Source organism: Theropithecus gelada, chromosome 7b, assembly GCF_003255815.1.
Source record: "Theropithecus gelada isolate Dixy chromosome 7b, Tgel_1.0, whole genome shotgun sequence".
Classification (NCBI taxonomy): domain Eukaryota; kingdom Metazoa; phylum Chordata; class Mammalia; order Primates; family Cercopithecidae; genus Theropithecus; species Theropithecus gelada.
Window position 1 is genome coordinate 34,081,803 of NC_037675.1, and position 20,189 is coordinate 34,101,991.

General features: G+C 37.5%; 1 protein-coding gene across 6 annotated transcripts in view; it reads left to right on the forward strand.

The window, feature by feature from the left end:
• The window catches only part of NPAS3 (neuronal PAS domain protein 3), an 867,987-nt gene that overhangs the window by 120,404 nt on the left and 727,394 nt on the right, over positions 1 to 20,189 (forward strand). The window lies entirely within an intron of this gene.

Below are 20,189 nucleotides of genomic sequence, written 5' to 3' on the forward strand. Positions count from 1 at the left end.
TCAAAAATATCCTTGTGTTGAAACCTTCTTTTTATCTAATTTAGTGGGGGAGAGAAAAAATACAACAACAACAAACCAAACCAAACAAAAACAACCAAAACAATTTGCCTCTGATATCAAGACAGAAAAAAAAAATGTTTATTTTTTTTGAAATTGTGGTCTAAAAGTTTTTTTTAACGACTGTGTTAAAGCTCTTAGGTAAGCTTCTTTATATTGCAATAAACAAGTACTTATATGCAAGAAAATCTCGGCAAAATACATTGCACAGGTGCTACGCATCTTAGGGATTTGAAAGGTGTGTTATGTATAAATTAGCTGTCACTTTTTTTCAATCCTGTAATGGAATGATGAGTTGTAATTTGCATAATCCTTTAAGAAGTCAAATTATACTGTCATGTAGCAGACTTAACATGCTAGCTAAGATTTCAGAGCTTTGCAGCTAATTACTATGTACCTTACAGGACAGTTAAATTGAAGTTGAGTCCTCTGTCTTTGCTGCCATTTGCTTTGTCCATTACTTAACAGAATCTGCACTTTGGGTAACGAGGTGTTGTTACTATCACTGAAGTAAACATTCTGCTCTGGGAGGAAATGGCATTTTTATATATCATAGTTGGACTTGTATTGCTTTTGCTGTGAAGAAAGTTTTTGTCAGAAACAGTAATCCAATTGGAATCTTCCTAAAAAAGATGAAATTTATGCTTTCCAGAAAAGTTATGGAATATTGATTGAAGCAACATTAACCTTTAATTAAATTCTCCTATAGAAAATGTAGAGTAATGTAAACATAATTCCACTGAGGGCATTATTTTTTCTGGATATACTTTGTAAATATGCTTTGTTGTGTTTTTGTCTTCATACTCTTCTTTTGTAGTAGTGTGACTATTGAACAACAGTACCATTTTTTTCCTTAAAAATCGTTTCTGAATGCAAGCTGGTGAGTCCTACTTTCATTTACTCCTCCAACTGGTTGTAGAGCACTTTGTTTCATGGTTTCCATTTTTAAAAAGATCAGAAATTCTGGTGGTTGTGAAGGCTGCTCTCTGAAATAGACACAAAGCGGATACTGGATGGAGCTGGGACTGTTCCCTACCTAGAATGGTTTAGGTGACTGTATAACTGTATCTTTACTATATATATGTAGTTATCTCTGGCTTTATTTCTTGATATTTCACTGTCTAGATAGTGTTACTATTTTTTTCAGAACAGGTATAATTATAATGCAGAATTGTTACTGATTATCATTAAAAAAATTCTTTGTTATCTGTGAGTCGTTTGTTGTGGCTCTTGGTGGCCAGGTTTCTGTAATTTGTTAGTGATTTTTGTGGCTTTGTTGTATACGTTGAAGAATCCTTTTGTCGTATAAGAAGGGGGTCGTTTAGAGACGTATTAAAGCAGCATTTGATTGCTGACCATTCAGATAAGTGCAGATCAACAATCAACTGTTGTTTATTTATAATTAGGCCAGTTTCATGTGTCTGAAATTACTATTGGCTTAGAGGCTGAGATTTGTCAATGAGGAGCCCGGATGGGGCCACCAGGAATTTGATGCATAGTAAGGCTTCCCTTCTAGCTGTAGGAATCATCTCAAGGGCTTGCTTTTTAAAGAATAGGTGTTATTTGTAGTCAAGGTAGACACAGTAGGCAGCACAGCTGTGACTGCCAGGGAAAGTCACTAGGGGGATATTCATAACAAGGAAATATTGGCAAATAAATGATGAAGAAGGGGAGGAAATCCCCAAGATGTTAAATTGGAGCACTGTCACTGAGATGATTAATGGTGTTGTGTATTTTAGTGAAGATGCTTATCTGAATTGTCTTGAAACTATAGTGTACATTTAATAGCACCTATAAAAAAGCATGTGGTACACAAGCACACTGAAGAGAAAAGGCCAGGGATTCCGATTTTATTTTCCAATTTTCTCCAATTAAGTTTTTGGCTTCTGTTTATTAGAAAGCTGGTGTTTATATATTATATAGAGAGTATGTTTATTCTATAGATTTATTATTCATCAGCATTTATATAGCTACTTTCCCTAGAAGATTGAAATGTATTGTGAAAAAAACCATGGATAGTATTGTAAAAAACATGGGTGGTTTTTCCACACTCTTGTTGGGTGACTATTATCAAGAGTAGGGAGATGTAGGCAAACAGTCAGGGTCACAGGGCTGCAGTGAGTAAAGGGCTACACTTTTATCAATGATGGAGTCAGTACAATTTAAAAACACTTCTACATCAATTTCTGGTGAAGGGGTAGCTGTTTTGGAAGATCCTCTAGCTTTTAGTGTCAAACCATAAATATCCTGATTCTGTGGTGTGAATTATCACTTGCCTGGAGGGATTGTTATCTATGAAAGCAGGTGCATCTTTGGGCAAGTTACTTAACCTCCTTGGGCCTCAATAATTACCAGTAGATATAGGAATGGATACAGACAAATGACATATCATCCTATCTTCAATGAGCTTATAGTCTATTATAGCAACGTTTTTCTAACTCTTGGTTACTATTCAAACAGCCGGAGATGTGTCCAATTTAGTGGATCAAGATCCTAATTTTAAAAATGAAATGGAAGAGAACAGACAATTTTATTGTATTGCATTTTAGTAAGAATGTGTCTTATTTTGTGAGGCTCCCTTTGTAGTTTCATATTTGTGTATGTGTACATATAACTGCATGCATGTGTTTACTGGGTAGATCATGAGGTAATATGTGTTTGTACTGTGTTTTATATCCAAAAAGAATGGAAGCCACTGTAATAGAGTTGAGTAGGTAAATGTATAAACAGAATAATGTATAGGTGGTGTCACTTTGTATTCAGGGTACACTGGATTATAAAGAAAGAAATGGTCAGTCTTATGAAAAGCGTTCAGGAATGAAGAGGCTACACTGTTTGGTCTCTCATATTCAGGAATGTGCTGGAGCCAACTTGGATGAGTTTGTGAGAGTCAATTGTATGCACCTCTTTCTCACTTTGTTATTTCTGGCCTCACGTTAGTAACCTGAAGTTGCAGAAAGTATTTGCACCATGGAAATTGGAAAATATTGCAATTCTGGTGCTCTCTAAGCCCCAAGTGATTGTTAAACATGTCCTAGCATGCCATTGCTTATATTTGTTCCAAATATAATTCTGTGGTTTTATAATTATGGTGAATTACATATTTAAAAACATTATTTTCCATGTTGCATTTAGATTTTATTGGTAATTATTTAAATGATTAGACAATTGTTTCAATAATGAAAGTTTAAAACAAGCAGGGATATAAAACCTGTGATTAATTATTTTAAAAGGTCTATAATTAGTTCCAAATAATAGTAATAGTTACTCTAACTTCTATTAAATGCTTATTATACTTTCAATTTAAAATTCCAAGTTTAATTGGTGAGATCAGGTTTTTTGGTAAAGGATAGGTATATAGTGTTACAAAAAATACACATCATATTGTAAATATTTTACAAATTGTATCATTTTAAGTTAGGCAGTTATCTTGCTAAGTATTACAAATTTTGGGTCTCAGACCCCTCCTCTCCTTTTCAACGGTCTTTTATAGTTTACAATAATGCCCCTGTGTTTTAGCAAACACATCTGTAAAGTGGTGGATTTCATTGGAAGATGTGAAAGTTCTTTTCAAATTAAAACAGTTGTCAATCTTGCAACAATATTTTCAAATACAAAAGTAAAAGTAGCATAGATAGTTTAAAGTAGGAGAAAAGACAGCCCCTCCGTAATAACTATAACTTTGAACTTTATGTTTATTGTTTTTTATTTAGAGACAGGGTCTTGCTCTGCTGCCTAGGTGGTGGTGCAATCATAGCTCACTGCAGCCTTGAACTCCTGGGCTCAAGCTCCCAAGTAGCTAAGACTACAGGTGCATGCCCCCATGTCTGGCTTTTTGTTTCGTTTTGTTTTTAGTAGAGGACAAGGTCTTACTATGTTACCCGGGCTGGTCTCGAATTCCTGGGCTCAAGCCATTCTCCCACCTCAGCCTCTAATAGTACTGGATTCCTGGCCTGAACTTGAAAGAAAATATTTGGTAAGTCAGAGGAAATAAAATATTCATAGACATGAGATGGAGTAGTAGTAGTAAGTTCAAAGGAAATCACCTGTGTTAAGAAGACTATGAGATAGTGAGGAAAGATAAGTAGGAAAGACTCAGCTGAGCTAGGTGTTTGTAGCTTCAAAACTTACATTGCAATTCAGCCATATAGTTGGACACTATCGTAGAGGGATTTGAGGAAGAGCGGGATGTCCTTAAAGCCAAGAACAATCCGTTCACCAGTATTTAGAAAAGATGGAGTGAGTCTGAGATGGCAGCTTCAATTACTAACGTTTATTGAGCACGTGCTTTGCCATTGTAATAGGCCTGGCAGTACCTATTTTATACAACGGGGTTTAATCGAGGATTCCTAGACTCCAGGTGTAACCAAGATTGAGAAACCCTGATTGAGAAGGTGTTTGCAGTAGATTTAGACAGTTGTCATTGAAAGCAAAAGAGGCAATTGGCAAAATTGTAAAGTTTGTCTTTGTTTAGTTGTCTTTCCCATCCTTTGGAATCCCATCATTTTCTAAGCCCTTTTTACTCCTTTGTGAAATTCATCCCACCTGGATACCTGGTTAGTGTTTCAAACCGGTGCCTCATCGGCACAGAGTCGTGATTGTCTGTAGCCCTCATTGCAGATCAGGTGTTGTTAACTGATGGTGTTACTGTTCTCAGGACAATTTGCCTTTTCATAAGCAACTCCAGGTGAACGAATTCAAGAAAATGGGTAGTTTTTTCCTGTAGAATAATTTCAGACACCGTGACAGGGCTTGGATACATTCATTTGGGGCTAGAGGAACGTTTCTTTCTTCCCTGAAAATACAAATCCAGAATGTGGGTGCTCTATTCAGTATATAGTGTTAAGACTGGCCTTGGCCAAGCAACATGGATTTGGATTCGCACCCAAAAGAGGGAAGGAATTAACAAGTTCCAGGGAAGAGAAGAGGAGAATGAGTGAAGAAGGAGGGAACGCGCCAGTCTTTATCAGCTCTCTTGTACAAGACAGAGTGCTAACCACTTTCACGTGTTATCCCAATTAAGGCGAACAAGACAGGCGCCTTGTCAGGGATTCTGCTGGGGGGAAGATGGTCACCTGTGCTGAAGGAAAGGGAAAGGTCACGGAGGCTCCAGCAGCAGGAGTGAATTCTTTTGCTGGTTGTTTAACCTGATTGACTGATTGCTATTATACAGTCATCTTCCCCTCACCCCCACGATAGAACAACTTATGCCAGTTGTGTTAGGATCAGTACATAACAAAGAATTGAGAAAAGAGTTAGAAATATAAAATGAACTTCATAAAGAGCTCTAATGTTAAACATGTTAAACAGACATTGGACTTTGTAGCAAGAACTGCTTCAAGCCTTTCAATATCCAAATGAATTCTAATTTCCACATCATGCCTTTCAGACCTCAGCATGGTTTCTGGTGGTTTCTCCCAGGTGATTTTAGCATCACACCAATGCTTTTGCCTAAAAATGACTTGAAGTAGCATATGTTGGCAATGTGGATGGCATGAAAGTGTATTATTTAGGGCTTATTCTAGACTAGCCTAGAAGTGAGCGAATTTATTCATTCATTTAACAAATATATTTTAATCATCACCCACAGATCAGGTGCTTTTCTACATGAACTGTTCTACAGTAACTGAGTTATTCAGAGGTGACTAAGAAAACCTCTGCTTTCTAGAAGCCTAGAAGACTGAGATATCAATAAGTAATTGGCATTCTGCCTGAGAGGTACCTCAAGAGAAATAAGTGTCAACTATGGAAGCAGCACCACGGAGGGGCCATTTTTAATAGTGCAGGGAGCCCAATGTCTTCATGGTGGAGGAGAAGCTATCTGAGCTTGGAAGGGAACCTGAGGCAGTGGTTTGGGCTAAAAGGCATTTCTGGTGTGGCAAATTGCAAAGAGCACAGGCAGAAGTGGAGGGCTGGGGAACGGTGACAGGAGGTGAGGCGGAGAGGAAGGGAGAGCAGAGGCCTCAGGTCCCGGAGGACTGCCATCCTGCGAGATCCCTCACAGGAGTTTTCAGGAGTGTGACAGAGACTGCATCTTCGAGAAGAATTACCCTGGAGGTGGATTAGGCCCAAGGCTGCTATGGCAGTGTCCCACAGCTTCCTCTTCTTCTCTTTGTTTCACAACACTTTTAACTTGTTTTGCAAGAAGGAATGTGAAATTGTGCTGTTTATTAGTTTAAAGTTGTTTTTTTATCGATAAATATCTTGAAGGACTCTCCCAGTGTGAAATCTGGTTCAGGATCTGTCTGCAAACTCATTGCTTTTCCTGGCTTGAGGTGCCCACGTCTGCCTTTCTCCTCACAGACCACTTGTAATTCAAGATAAACCTATGCCAGAGAGTAAAAATGGATAGGCACAGGCAGCATGATTTAGAATGAAAGAATATTAATTGGCTTCACCGGAGTGTATATTTTCATTATGAGCGAAGTGACTACCTAGATTTTTAAAAATACTTGGTGGGTGACACACCTGCAGTATGTATGTGACCTCTAGAAACTTGAGAACGAAAGTAAAGGTCAAGGTGAGAGGTGTAGCGCCACAATGAGCCTTTTGTAGGCATGCTGTTGAACAGCAGCGTTCAAAAAATCGCTAACAGGTGGTTTCAGAAAGTCAGTGATACTAATGTGCTTGTGTCCAGACTTTAAAAGTACTGCAGCAAACTTATACATCAACTATGGTTTTAGTAAATTCTCCTTACCTTATGAAGAGCTTGTTCTGTGTATTGAGTTTATAAATGTCTTCAGTAAATCTTTGGACTTAGTTTATGCATTACAGTGGAATAATTATGCTTTGTTCTTTCACGACGAGCAAGCTATTTTAAATGATTAAGTCCATGCAGTAGTGTTTAGTCATTGCTAGCCGTGGTTAAATCTCCTGGAAATGGATCTGGCTTTGATCCTAGCCCCACAATTATCTGTTATATGTGGGACAGCGACTAAGTTGCTTAACTTTAAGCTTCTGTTTGCTTATCTCTAAAAGTAGGGGCAAAACAATACCTCAGAGGTTGTTTTGAGGATGAATGTGATGATTAGGATGGTGATAATAATTAACATTACTGATCTGTTACCAGATGCCAATGTTAGGCACTGGGCTAATGGCTTAACATACATTAAAAAAAATCCTTACAATAAACTTATGCCTTAGGTATGATTATTACCACATTTTACAGATAAGGTTACAGAAGCTTTCAGAGCTGACAGAAGTAACTCAAGGTTAAGAAGGCAGGATGTGGTGGAATTAAGATTAGTATCACCTAATTATGACCCGCTAGCCAAATCTACCCCCAACCCCCGAGTTTTTGTAAAGTTTTATTGGAACAAGGCCATGCCCATTCATTTGTGGTGGAATTAGGATTAGTATCACTGAATTAGGGCCCATGAGCCAAATCTACCCCATCCCCCTCCATTTTCATAAATAAAATTTTATTGGAAAATATCCGTATCTATTCATTTAGGTATTGTCTGTGATTCCATTCCTACTACAAGGGCATAGTTGAGTAGTAGTGACAGAGACCATATGGCCCACAAAGCTGCAAATATTTACAATCTGGCCATTTATAGAAGTTTGCTGACCTCTGCATTAGACTTCAGGCTATCTGACGACGGAACCTAAGGTCTAAACCATGAAAACACTAATCATGGTGTTTGGCATATAGTAAACATATACTAAATGAGTACTACCTTGGTGCTCATCTAACTTACTATAGAACTGTTAACCTCATAGAGCTATTATCTGCAAAGTGGAAATAATAAGCATTCAACCACCAGCAGGAAAAGTCATTATAACTGTGGAGATGTTGAAGAACTTAAAGTTCCAAAAGGAACACACTCTGAATTGTGTGTTATACTTGTTATTTATTACTATGCTTTATATAATATAAATGAGAAGTTCCATTGTCATATCAAAGAATAGTATTGCATTAAAGGAGATCATTGTGAATTTTAGTGACTATTGAGGATATCTATTAAAAGAAATTTATTTCATACCTGAGAAAATTTTATAATTTTAGGAAATTTAAAAAATAGAATTTTCCTTATGAAAAATACATATTATCAAAAAACCACTTACAGTATTATGATCTGTATTATTTAAAAAGTATATAAGCAGTATCTTTACAATAAGAAAAATATGCAGCAAGACAACTCTTTTAATGAGAAGATAAACAATAAATATACCTCCCTCAATCATCCTGCCAGCAACAAAGGAATGAAATTATAGTTTCCACTTCACCCTACTCATAACTTTTATTTCCATGTGTTCTTCTGTTGATTTAGGGAATTCCCTGTCCTCTGCTCTGTAAATGGCCTTGGATTTGTGTTATCTTGGAGCTCACAGAGCAGGCTTTGGTGGGCCTTCAACTTGTGTTGAGGGAATATTCTTGGAATTTCTTTCACCAGGCCCAATGTTATGGCTCTGGGTTGGTGAATGGTGGGCGGGGAGGGGGAGTAGTCCTAGATTAGGACTCATGACGTTTATCCTCTTCCCTTGCAAAAGCTCTTTTTGAATAGAGATGCAATACATTTTCATTCTGGAACATTTAGAAAACACAGGTAAGCATAAAGAAAGAATATCAATGTTTTTGTAATTGTCCTACCCACAGATCACCACTGTTAACAGTTTGGTGGCCGTCTTTGTAGTCTTCTATACAATGGTGTGTGTTTCTATGAGTAACACTTTTTATAGATGTATATCCATGTATATAGGTATTTTCTTGTGAATCCATCCACACCTGACTTGGCTGGGAAATGTCTGGGACCAGGTGTTCTAATTTGTATATGAGCAGCTTATTTGGGGAAGCTGGAAGCTACATGGTCAGTTTCCATAGAGAAACTGTTCCACAGAGATTTCCTTTTTGATGTGACACTTACATTTTTCCTAGTGTAGTTTGTATTGAAATTCAGGATTTTTAGGACTTGTTTTTGTTTTCAAAAGAATTTGTTTGAATTTAAATTCAAGCCTGAACTAGTGATATACTCATTAGTGATAGGATTTTCAGCAGATAAATCTTTGCTTACCACCTTAGTATTTATTTTTATCTAGACATAGTACACATTTAAATGTGGAAATAGTTTTGCAGTTATAGGATGAAGCTAGTGGTGAGAAGGGTGTGGTGAGAAGGGTATGTTGGCTTAAAGAAACATATGGCTTTTTTAGGTCAGTTACGTCCATGTATGAAAAGTTAAGCAATTAGATGGAGTTTTCTGATTACTTTCCAAACTCATCCTGTCACATGTTATGTCTGCTGCATTATCCTCTAGGTTGCTTAAAAATAATTTTATTTACTGTGTTTAGCATTGAGATGTTTAGGTCTAGTTCTTAAAGCAGAGAGAGGGCTGGGTGCTTCGAGGACGTTGGTTCAGTGACCAGCATGTAACAAAAGCATTGTTGGGTTATTTTTTCACTGGCAAATTTGAGACCTTGTGATTCATATATCAGTTTAAGAATTCTTTGGAATTGGATGCTTGGGATTTATGTGGTTAAATAGACTATCACCACATCTTATTTAAATCCTAATTTCCCTGTCCCTCCCTCAACCCAGTTATAAAGGATCTCTGGGCCTTGCTCTTTGCTTGTTCTCATGTGTTACTAATGAGAAGAGGCCTATTTCTCTTACTAGCAATTCTCATTACTTGCATTTCAACCATCATAAGCTTCATAACAGTATCATTTTCCTGATTATTGCCTGTCAGAGGTGCTTACAGTGAATCACAGCCAACTGCATGCCTTGGCCTTGACACTGGAAGGTATACAGTCTTTTTGATGATTCTTCTCTTTGCTTCCTTTCTTCAACTCCACTTGAAAAACTGTTTTAGGAGTAAAATTGAATGAACATGGCTTGGTCAGGCACAAAGCATTCTGTCTTGTGTGCTTGAGGCACCATCTGGATGTCTTGGTGAAGAACGCATTTTACAGTAATTGCAGGGGAATCCTTGCTCACTTCCAGGGGAAGCAGCATGCTTTTCCAGGGACTCCCTAACTGCCTGACGGTTTGCAAGCAGAAAATGAGAAGCAGCAGCTCCACTTCTCATCCCCTAGAGAAATTCATCAGGTGTCCTAAGTCTTGAATAGCTATCAGTGAAAACAATGGTATTCATGGCACCACCCTTTTAAAAGGAGAGGTTTGTTGAAACATCCAGCGGAGATGAGGATGGAAGGTCAAAGGTATTCCTGAGCTCTTGTAAAATTCATGATCAATACATGCATCTGATAGCAAGATTGTTTACCCTCTTTTCTGAATGCTGCTTGCCCAGAGGTAGTAACAATTTATATGATGCTGATAGGAATAAAGAGTGTTGTGTTTTTTATTTTTTAATTTATCATGGTACTTGGGAAATGCCTCAGGGAAGAGAAGACTAGAACACTAAAATTATGGGCCAGCAGATTTTAAGTAAAGTATATTTTTACACGGGCCTGGTGGCAAGTTTGGTTCCCTTGTGCCACAAATACCTTCATTGGGTCTGTTCAGGAGAAATTTGCAGGACATGAGTGTTTGCTGTGGTACAGAGTGTCCTGAGAATGCGAGGGTCTGAAATAGAGACAGGAGAATGACTATAGCCACATTTATTCTGCCTTCAAAAGGAAACATTCATTGATGCCAAGGCCTTTCATTGTGAGGCTAGGTTGATCCTTTTGGGACAACGGAAGCATTAACTCTTGACGGTGAAGTTACCTTTCAGGGGCCCCATTCCTACTTCTATGTTGGCTGGTTTTCGATATGCAGTAACGCATAGACTGCATAGGCTGCATTCATTGATAAGGCTGAAATCCGGAGAAAAGGAAAGAACATGCTCCAAATATGGGGTGCTGTGGTATTCAAGCATTATTGTAATTGACCCGAGCAGCCATGTTTGAAATAGACAATATTATTCTGAGTTTGCACTCAAGACAGTGGGAGCTCAGAGAGGTCAGGCACATTGCTCAGTTCACACAGCTAATGAGGTGCAATCTGGTAACTAACTATTGGAGACCCTCTCTGGTCTGTGTGGCCCAGCAGTTCATCCCTTTTCAACTGGATGACAGGGTCCCTTGGAGCAGGATGACACTTTACCTTAGAAAAACATCCATCCTCTATTTGAGGATGATCTGTTGAAATCTATTTCTGCAAAAGAAAAAGACCCTAAGGAACTTGAAGCCATGCCATAGAAAATCAAGGTTTGCCATATTTGAACATCAGTCATTTAAAGAACATACAACCAGTGTCCTTTGAGTGTAAAGCTGTGTACTGTCCAGCATGGGGCAATTAGTTCTCCCCCTTGGGGATTTCATCTGTCCTTACACTGTGGTTATCACATAGAAATGGGTGAATGTCAACTTTTAATCCTAAGCCCTCTTTCCAAACTCTAGTTTTCTATTTTCAAACTACTTGACCTTTGCATTGTTTCACCTCACAACAGTCTCTACATGTAATGACCAACAAGTTTGGAAGCACTTCCCATGAGCATTCCCAGTTCATCCTCAAAGCAACCTAGTGAACTGTATTTTGTCTCTGTTTTACATGGAGAAAAACAAAAACAAGCCCCTGTTTGTTAAGTGATTTGAAATATTTCACACAGCTCGGGTGTAACATGGCTGGCGCGCAGATTAAGACCTCTCTCATCTCCCAGTTTAGGGCCTTCTCCAGGACTGCCACCATTCCTCCAAAATAGAACTTGGCGTCTTCCCCAGAAAGATCCTCTCCTACCTTGCACTTCTTTTGCTTTATCTTCATTTATATAGTAATTCAGTCTCATTCTTGACATCTTTTGTTCTGCCTCTCTTGTCTCAAATATTCTTTTAGTAGCATATTTTCTTTTAAAACTCCCCTTCTTTTCACATCCCCTTAATCCACGCTATTACTTCATGCCTAGATTGTTGCAGTCTCCTAACTAGTGTTCTTATCTCCTATCTTACTCAGTTTGGTTCAAATAAATACTTGAGTCCTGCTCTATGCAAAGCACCATGCTAGAGAATGCAAAGATTTTCCTTTCTGGGCTGCTTCATAAATAGTTACCAGATTGAAATACTGTTTCTAACATATTTTTCTGCTCAAAATCACTGACTGCTCCATCTCACTTCATGCTGTCTGTAATCTTAGCTTAGTGTTTAAAACTTACCAGTGTAGCTCCATTCTGCCTTTCAGCCTCCCCATAACACCAGACATTTCTCAGCGCAAGTTCTGTGCTCTGTCCGTGAAACATGTCCGTTCCTTCTTCTTAGGCACAACACATGTGCTAAGTCCCTGCCTTTGCTTGCTCCTTTGTAAATTCTTTCTAGCCTTGTTTTATCCACAGTGGTTTCTCTCTTCTCTTAACACATTAATTGAGTACCTTCTATAACCAGGAACTATTGATTGGTATATATCAGTGGACAGAGGCCTTAATCTTTGTTCTCAAAGTTGGATGGCATTAGAAACAGGCAGTAAACAGCAGATGTTAAAAATGAAGGAAATCGTATAGTCTGTTACATGGCAGTCAGTGGAACAAAAATACAGAAGGTTAAGAAGGAATTAGGAGTGCTGGGGTAGAAGTGAGTCATTGTGGTTATAATAGATGATAACCATTAAAAGAAAGATAACATTTGAGCAATTGTAAGGAAGTGAGGGAGTTAGGCATTCACATAGCCAGGGGAAAATATTCCAGGTAGAATGAACAACCATTACAAAGGTGCTGAAGTTCCTAATGTGTTCAGAGCACCCCAGGGAGGCCAGTGTGGTGGGGGCTGAATGAGCAAGGAGGACAGTAGCAGGAGACAGGTCAGGGAGGTAACAGCACACGGGATGATGCTGGCAGGTTAGGGAAGGACTTCGGCTTTCGTTCCACTCAAAACAGTCTTGGGAGGATTATAGTTGAGGAGAAATGAGACCTAACTGATTTTAGTATCAGTATAGTTACTGGCTGAGCATATGCTTCAGGGGGCTGAGGGTGGAAGCAGGGGACTTAGCTCAGAGGCTATCAGCATAATCAAGGTGTGATTTGTACCAAGACGAAGTGGATAAAGAAGAGAGAGAAGTCAATACTGAATCCAAGATTAAATACTAATGTATCATTAACTTTGTATTGCATGTGGTGGCACTCAATCACATGTATGCAAATAAGTACCTTTCACTCGTAAACTTAGAGATGAAGCATGACAAAAACTTATAAAAGTTAAATGGTAAGAGGCTCTGTGTATGTATGGATAATATCTCCTTAATAACATTGCAAGTTCCTTAGAGATATTTATTCATTTATTCAGTCCACAAACTTTTAAAAAGGTACTCGTTAAAGGCCAATGATTGCCTTGCATCTGAGCAGTGTGGAATGCAATAGGAGAATGTCAGTGTAGTGGGTAAGTATGCAGGCTATGATGGAGACTGATGTAGTCAAACCCTAGTTCCATTACTTATTTGCTGGGTGATTTTGAACAAGTTACTTAAGCTCCCTGTTTCTCACCTTTCTCATTTGTGAAATGCTGATGATAGTATCTCATAGGATTTTCTCTTAGGATTTTCCATAGGGATTAAATGAACTAATACACATAAAATGCTTAGAAAAGTGCTTCACCTGGAAGTGCATACTAAGTACTCAAATACTAACTCTAAAAAGTTAGTGCTCTGGAAAAGATAGTTGAAAGAGGATTTAACATTCAGAGTGACTTTTCCCCCCTGTAACTACCCATGTTCAAAACCTGTCAAGTTGCCTGGTTAATGAATGTGAATAATAAGGTCTCATAGTAAGCCTTGCTCTTTCGTTGATAGTTAAAAAATGACAGAGAGAATTGCATTATGATTAGTCTGATTACCTGCCTGTTTTTGAAGGTGTACATGGAAGCTGGTCAGTAACCCTTCTGGGTACATTTTGATTGACAGACTGGCAAACAGCATTTAAATCTCTAACACATAAAAAGATCAATGTTTTTCTTATTATTTTTTAGCTTAAAATGTTGAATGTGTATTAAAATGAGAAAAATAATTTTCAGGATAGATATGACTCCTAGTACATAAAAGCAAGGAGATCACATCAAGGAGGGAATATTATTTTTTTGACCAAATACAGGAAATTACTATTTTTCTTCTCCATGTTTATATTTTGCTACCTAATATCTCCCTTCTTTTTTTTCTTTCATGTAGTTGTTGTTTTTTTCATCCCTCTTATTATCAGCAACTATATGGCCTCCAAATCCAGGAGAGAGCAGTGCATTCCTGCTGTGGAACTCATGCGGACATCTTTAGTGTCAGAGGTAGTTTGAAGAGCAGCTTAATTCTGCTTTCATTCTGCCTGGTACTTCTGTGAGGCACTCAGGTTCTGTTTGAGCTCAGTATTACTGATCCCATCCTATACGTCCTAGATGGCAGTGCAGACAGCGTCTGTCAATGAGTAACAGGTAAATATTGAACAGGGAAGCCCTTTTGATTAACTTTGTGGATCATTATTTGAAAGTAGCATACAGTCAGAACAGCACCATCACTCATGATCATAGCACATGGCGTAGGGGTCAGAGCATCAAGCTGCTGATTTGAAAGCTGAGGCTGCATTCTTTGTTCTGCACATGGGCTTGTATTCATGCACTGCTGGACTAGTTACAACTCTCCAGTGAACAAAATGCTGACTGTTTAGCACAATATTAATGCAAAATATTTAAGATGGTAAGGCACAAAGAATGCTTGAGGGACTTTGTGCGATGTAGATATAAATATATTAAAGCAAGTTTATAATTACTTTTTGAAGTGTTTAACACCGGGTGCTTTTACCTTTTATCCAGGTTCAGAAACCTTTTTCTAATAAGGAACTTAGAGATGTGTGGCAGGTTGAGGATGAATTTTTGGTCTTATTAGTATATACTGAAAATAAGTAATTTTAGCCTCTATCAGTTTTCCTAGGTTTGTTCTACACTACCTAATGGGTACAACTTACCCCCAAGACACCCGGAAGGTTGATCCGTACCTGATTTGTCAAGTGATTCATTGAACCTCATGATAAGTTAATGGTTTATCATCATTAGGAACAATACTATCATCATGATTAATATTTTTGAGCAACCATCAAATAATATACATGGAACTTGTTAAAAGGCATAAATGATGTTGCATGGAAAAGAACAGCTTTCTGTTCTCAGATGTTTCTAAATTAACACTTACATGGTCATAAAAAGACACAGATAAAACATGATTAGGCTGCTTATGCATTTCTACGAGAAACTTAATTCAGTAGTCAAGTAGGCAATTCCAAAAGGTTTTCATAAGCCAAAGATTTTAAGTAAATCTTTTAATTGAGACTTTTAATCATACTGAGCTATAGAAATAATATTCAGATAATTATGTTCAATAATTAAGATCATCAAAACAACTAATCATTAAGATTATTAAAACAAAGCTAATCTACATCCTTCCTACCCATATTCTAGAGTAGTGGGTAAAAAGGTAAGCATTTTATGACACTTTAAGTATATAATTGCAACATTTACTGTTTAGCATATACGAACCGCAAAAGTGACAAAATCTATATCCAGTGTGCTGGATGGAATCTTAATTTTATGTATCACTTAAGTGTTAAATTTATACAACCTAGTCAAAGTGGTAACAGCCCCAAAATAAAAAATAATAATTTTATTCTAGAAAATTATTCAAATGAAAAAATACAAAGTAGTCGTGCTAGTTAGAGTTGTAAATGACACGTTTCCATCAAATTTCTGAAGAAGAGAATCTGTGTTTTTTTTTTCTTTTTTCTTTTTTTTTTGAGTTGGAGTCTTGCTCTGTCGCCCAGGCTAGAGTGCATTGGTGCAATCTCAGCTCACTGCAACCTCCGCCTCCCAGGTTAAAGCGATTCTCTTGACTCAGCCTCCCCAGTAGCTGGGATTACAGATGTGCACCACCACTTCTGGCTAATTTTTGTATTTTTAGTAGAGACGGGGTTTCACCATGTTGGCCAGTCTGGTCTCGAACTCCTAACCCAGGCGATCCACCTGCTTCGGCCTCCCAAAGTGCTGGGATTACAGGCGTGAGCCACTGCATCTGGCCAGATTCTGTATTTTTTAAAATTTCAACTTTGCTTTTAAATAACAGTGGCAAATAGCAATATTCTTTCTTTTAATAATAATATTCTAGACTAATTTATGGGAACCACACTGCCTCTGGAAACGGACATGATTTAAAATTTCATTTAGAAAATAACCTCAGTTTTTCTAGTATTATCAGAGAGCAGTGTATTAGAAATCACTATTATATTTTGAAATTTAGATCAACCTATAATATGAACATGAAAAACATAAACATGAAAATGTAATTTAACAAAGGTGAATTTTTCTTTACAATAGAAATATACTGAAAGCTTATGCCAGTTAAGGAACAGCATGGGCTACTGTCCTTGCCTCTTTCCCTAGGGAACCCAGGATCTGATTTGGATTAGCTTCCAAGTGAACATGTGTTAGGTGGTCCCATCATAACCCTGAATGGATATTTTGCCACACCACAAAACTAGAACATAATTTGACATAAATCTTTGTTTAGAAGCAAAATAGCAGAGGCTGCTGTGAGTCAGGGTGGAACTGGCAGGGCTGCGTGGGAACTTCACAGAGCCTGGTGTCTGGCAGATCTGGCACTTTTAGGCCTTTGGTTTCTTTGAAATTATAGGTAATGAATTCAACATCTAGTCTCCCTTTCTCTGGGACAGTAACCTTGGTACATGGTGTTCTTTCATGTAGACTTGTGACCCATATTTTTATTATTTTATTTATAAGAAAAATATACATATATTAATATTTAAAGTTACCCAATAATTGCCACAACTTAAAAAGAAATTTTTACTTTATTATGTTTGTACCCTAACAGAATAGAATGAGTTAGGCAAACATTATATAAATGATGGTGATACCACTGCTGGGTTTTAATATTCCATTTTAACCACTGGGCAAATTGGTCATGTTTTATTTGGGGAAAATGGAATGTATTGAGGGAGGATGTGGTCATTTTGAAAGTTATTTGGTTTAGTTCAGGAACAAACACTCATTTATCAAGGAAATATTTATCGTCTCCTTTTGGGAAACTGTAGGCATCCTCAGTCTCAAGGAAGTTGCATACCAGTGGGGCAATGAGGCATAAAATTTATTGATTTAATAAATATTTAGTGAATGCCTACTAAGTTCCAGTTCCTATAGCACAGAGTTTATATTCAATTGAGGGGAGCAGACATTATGCAGATACATGTGGACTTAAAAAGGTAGAGCTCTATAGTCTACAGTAAATTAAATCAGGGCAAGGAGATAGAGGGTGACAGTGCTTTTTATACAAGATGGGACAGGTGAAGTGCCTTAAGAAGTGCCTAAGTTTTTCAGTTCTTTGCAAGTCCAGAGAGCAAACTTCTTTGTGGCTGTGGAGATTTGAGGGTCTCTTCTTGGAAAGTTGGAACTCAAAGCTGGCCCATGAATGAACAAGGTAATGACCAGGCCACGTCTGTACATGACAAACAAAAGATGGAAACAAGAATTTCTATTCAGGATTAACTAGAAAGGGATTAGGCATATGGAGTCTTGAAGAAGAAGAGAGGAATTTGACTTTGACATTTTATTTAGTTTCAATATACTGAAGTATTTGGGCCAAAGAATAATGGAATGTCTGGGATTTTTGTAACCTCTGTGTTTGCATGGAGTGGATGAGAGAGAGCGGCCGGCTTACAGGCTTTTATGATAATCATGAAGTGAGGAGACTATATAAATTTTCTATTTGCACAGGCATAGATTGTTTCATGTTTTATTTTTAAGGGCTATTGTATGAACGTGGGGTGGGGTAGAGGCATCATGTCATCTCCTGACTCATGAAAGTGATTTGCTGACTGGAAAGTTTGAGGACCACTGTTCTAGTCCCAGTATGCTGGCTGTGGTTTATGTAATTACCTACATGCTTCAACAGGATTCAATCTGGAAATACTTTTAAAAATTATATTTATTGGTAGAGCACCAAGAAGAACTTATGAGATAGTGAACACTGTTGGGCTTGAATAGGCAGCCAGAAATGTTTCTGCAGATGGATTATTATAAGAAATGGCCAACATTTAACTCATATCCTACTCTATAGGAAACAAATACATGTTAATGTTGTAGGATACATATACATAACATAAGCTAGTGATCATCAAATAGATGACCTTCAACTTTGTATTTGTTAGTGAATGCTGCCTGTGCATTAAGGTGCCAATCAAACATGACACATGCATGTTGTGGGTGATGGTGCAGGAATAACACATTCTTTCTTTTTTTGAGACGGAGTCTTGCTCTGTCACCCAGGCTGGAGGGCAGTGGCATGATCTCGGCTCACTACAACCTCTGCCTCCCAGCTTTGAGCGATTCTTCTGCGTCAGCCTCTTGAGTAGCTGGGATTACAGGTGTGTGCCACCATGCCAGGCTAAGTTTTGTATTTTTAGTAGAGACGGAGTTTCACTATGTTGGTCAGGCTGATGTCGAACTCCCTATCTCAGGTGATCTGACCACCTTTGCCTCCCAATGTGCTAGGATTACAGGAGTGAGCCACTGCGCTCAGCCAACACATTCTTTCTTAAAGATAAGTCCCTACATGAGAATAGCTATGTAAATGTGTTTGCTAAAAGCAGAACCAACTTCTGTGATTAGTATGCACTTTCTGATAGCTACCATATTGAGAAGAGGTGTTTCATAAAATTTTTCTGAACTGTTCATTATTAACTACAAGATTCACACTCTTATTAACCTGATTTCTACCTCCATTAGATGATACAGAGGAAGAAAAGGAAATCCTATTTTAGTCATCATTTCCTTAGAACTTGTAATTGAAATACTGTACTTTATTTTCTGCTTTGGTATATAAGCTATTCTTGAAAGGTGTTCCATTGCATAGAAAGTAGATTTTTGTCTTTTAAATCATAAGGGTATGTTGAATATTATAACACCAGGATCTCAGCATCAACCCAGTGTAGGAATTCTGACGTAAACAATTTAAGGTCTTACAAGTGAGGTTCACACTTACTATACTTATTGTTGCAAATAATGTTTGATTTCTGAAAAATATCTCTGTTAACAGGATTTTCTTAGGGTCCCCCTGTATTTTTTGTCGTGTTAGGTGACTTTAAATAATATGAGCATGAGTATCCTGAAATGTAAGCTGATTCTATCATTAGCAATGCGTTAAGTATCTTAGCTTGCATCATTTAAAAACATTTCAGTTTTTTGGCAATTTATATTTTATTTTTCATTTCGCATCTATTGTTGTACCATTAAAGTTCTTCATGATGTTTGTTTGTAAGGTAACTCCTACATATGCTGCCTTTTCTCTCTTATCTTAACTCATAAAGCTGATATTACCAAAGCATAACTAGTACTAGATTCTCTTGAGATTAGCAGTGTTATTGGCCTGGCTGGCAGTTATCTGCAAGTTGCTGGAACACATTTTATAGCAGCTTCTATTAGTCAACAGAAATACTTAGAAAACTGCCTCCTGTATGCTTTGCATTAGGCCGTTGAGCTGGCAAAAGAGGGAGAACTTAAAATCGTAACTTAACTTCTTTAAAATATTTGTTTAGGGAGATAGTCATATAATGAATTTTCATAAATAATGTTAGAATTTAGTAAATCTTCAGTAAATTGTATTTTCTGAGTCCATAAGAATATGTAGTTTAACTTCTAACATTTTAAGATTTAGTTTGATATTTTGTTCATTGGTAGGATTGGAGATTGGATTATATTAAAAAATTAAACAGTTTTTAGATCATTCTCAATTCTATGTGTCTGTTTTTATAACAATTAGAATTGGCCTTTAAAATTCTCACCCAATGAAATAATAATACAATTTTTGTAAATAATATGTATTTTTGCATTTTCCATCATTATTTATCACCAGGCTTGAAATAGTATTAAGGAAAAAAACCCATCTTGTATTTCTATCTTGACCTTTCCCTCAGCCCTCTCACAAAACCTGAACAAGGGTCTTTATTTCTTATGATCAGACAAATTTGTAATAAACAAAGGTTGATAAGGAAAAACAAGACCTCACACCCCAAAGAAAAAGGACAGGAGGGTTGTGGAATTGCTTAGCATATTGCATGGGAAATTCTGTGTTAGGAAGTAAAGAGCTTCTTGCTGAAAAGCCACCTAGAGCCCTTGGGCAGGGGCATTTTATTTTCCCATAGATACCATGTTACCAATTACATAAA